The sequence below is a fragment of the Bidens hawaiensis genome, unplaced genomic scaffold (genome assembly GCF_021521415.1).
Source record: "Bidens hawaiensis isolate Kalapana, Puna unplaced genomic scaffold, B.hawaiensis_p1.1 tig00041522_1, whole genome shotgun sequence".
In the NCBI taxonomy this organism is placed as follows: Eukaryota; Viridiplantae; Streptophyta; class Magnoliopsida; order Asterales; family Asteraceae; genus Bidens; species Bidens hawaiensis.
In genome coordinates, this window is record NW_027505719.1 from 57641 (window position 1) to 60186 (window position 2546).

Sequence of the window (2546 nt, forward strand, 5' to 3'; positions counted from 1 at the left end):
GTGTCCCCGCTCAAGCAAACTGCTTCATCCTACTCACCTGCGTGCATACTAAAAGTCAGCTACGCTGAGTGAGTTCTAATTAATCATACAACATACAACACATTCATAACTACATACTTTCATACTTTCGTTTATAATATACTTACTTACCTTCGTACTTTCTTTTATAATATACTTACTTACCTTCGTACTTTCTTTCTTTCACTTTCATACCTTACGTTTTAAATAGCATTACGCCCTATAACCTTTGCATATATTATTAGGGTATGCAACCCTTTAACCTTCGCATATATTATTAGGGTATGCAACCCTTTAACCTTCGCATATATTATTAGGGTATGCAACCCTTTAACCTTACCTTACCTTTCATTATCCTCTCCATTATCACATTCATACATATCTTACATAATATCATACATATCATAGTCATACATACTTCCTTATTCACATACTCATATCATACATACTACACTATACTTTCCTTAACAATACGTTCAATACCCGAAGGTCGTTCACGTACTGTCAAGCATACATTCATAATTTAAACATAACTATCACATTCATCATTAAGACATACACTTACCATTTAAGGTAAGTGTATTAACATTCACATTGAGTATGCACACAGCCCCGAAAGCATAACAAGGAAATGGGGCTAGAAACTCACCTGGATTCTGTTGTGTTCGCCGTTAATCATTATTCCCCTCCTTAACTGAGCTCAGCTAACTGTTAAATATATATTTGTTAATTAACCGTATAATTACTTAAGTTGGTATTTTAGTTTACCAATGGGCTTTCTAAGTTGGGCTTGTTTGTTTAATTGTTACATATGGGCTATCTAGCTAGATCAGGCTACTGATCACTTTAGCTTTTGGGCCTAGTTAGGCCAGGCCCACAGACCACAACACTTCCCAAGTGGCCGAGAACTCTCGGCAGAGAACCCATGTGTTGACCGAGAACACTGTTCCTGACCAAGAACCTATGTTCTTGGCCGAGAACCTATGTTCTTGACCGAGAACACATGGTCACCGAAATCTCTAATTGACCGAGAACTCTTGGTTACCTAGAACTCATATTGACCGAGTTCTCGCGTTGACCGAGAACCCTTATGGAGGCTCAGGTCCGAGAACCCTTGTCTGATGCTTTCAGCACAAACTTTCCTATCTTTAATTCCATTTTAGGCTAAATAACGGTTAATCGGTCCATGGTTACCCTTTTAATCACCTAAACTCCAATCTCCTTAACCGTTTTACGTTTCTTAGCATCCCTTCACCAAGATCTAATCCTTTTTAAGCATAAATCATAAACCTTTATAGGTTTAAAACGTTCTAGACTAGATCTAGGGTTTCCTTTATGAACCATATTTAGCCGTGAGTCCATTAAATCCGTTTAATAATCAAGTTCACATTTTTATCACATAACAAGGTTCGGTTTACTACCTTACCAAGTTTCATGCAAAACCGACTTCGTTTACTCGTCCTTTTCGCAAACCGAACACTACTCGTTTTACCCGAAACGAGCCAACTAACCCGTTTGCTATCAAGTTCATTACTTTATCAATAATCATGACCCGATCTATCATCCTATCAATTTTCATTTAAATCCGTTCATGAAAAGTAAGTTTTTTTAACAAAAACGTACCTTTGAGGTTTTTGTATGAAATCACTCGAAATGCTCAAAACCATATCAAACGAACTCCGATTTGAGTGATTCAAGCGGCCACGGAACCGTCTCATCTAGATCTACAAACCCATCGGCTCACCTTCGCTGGAAACCGCCGCTACAGTCGCCGGAATAGCTGGACATTCGCCGGAATCTTCACTTTAGAGCTGTTGTGGTTTTACTAATAAAAAATGGACTTCCCGACCTCTGATCGAAGATCCTTTTGGTGGAAAACTTCATTTATATGTCAGGAATACTCGGTTAAAATTTGAGACCGATCCGACGGCTATATCTCCGGGAATCTTTGTGTCTTTGTGGATGTTTTTCTCAAAAACGGGAATTGGGTTTAGTGTGTGTTTTGATGGTGTAGGCTATGGTGTGGAGATGTATGAAAATGGTAAGGATTAGGGTTTTAAGGGGTATTTATACTCCCTTAAGCCCATGGACCTTAGGCCCATCTTTCCACTTTTGTCCATAATTAATTACATCTAATTAGCCTACTTATCCTTCCATCTTTATAATTTTACTATTTTTCTATTAACTTAAGTAAACTTTTCCATCTTAAATAAATAATGTATTAATTATTTATTCTTAGAAATTTCGGGATGTTACAAGTCTACCCTCCTTATAAGAGGTTTCGTCCTCGAAACATGCTTAGTCCTTGTAAAAGGAATACTTCCTGTATTCGCATTCTTTCTTGAACCGGCTTAGCTTCCAAACTTACCGGTTTATCCTTTGTCTCACAATCATCGAGTGATGTTAATTAGTTTTAGCTTTCTAGGTAGCTTGTCCATGAAGTCCTTGATGATACATTTCCTTGTCCATACCTTGCTAGTGAATATCACTCCACCATACTCTTCTTTATTGTCCTTTAAATAGAAACA

The 2546-nt window shown here is 37.7% G+C and overlaps 1 long non-coding RNA gene across 1 annotated transcript; it reads right to left on the minus strand.

The window, feature by feature from the left end:
- Positions 1-204: 204 nt before the first annotated feature.
- Positions 205-685, minus strand: LOC143614948 (uncharacterized). Its single transcript, XR_013150383.1, has 2 exons — positions 318-685; positions 205-245 (listed from the first exon to the last, which is right to left on the minus strand). It is a non-coding gene; the product is annotated as an uncharacterized LOC143614948 (long non-coding RNA).
- Positions 686-2546: the final 1861 nt, after the last annotated feature.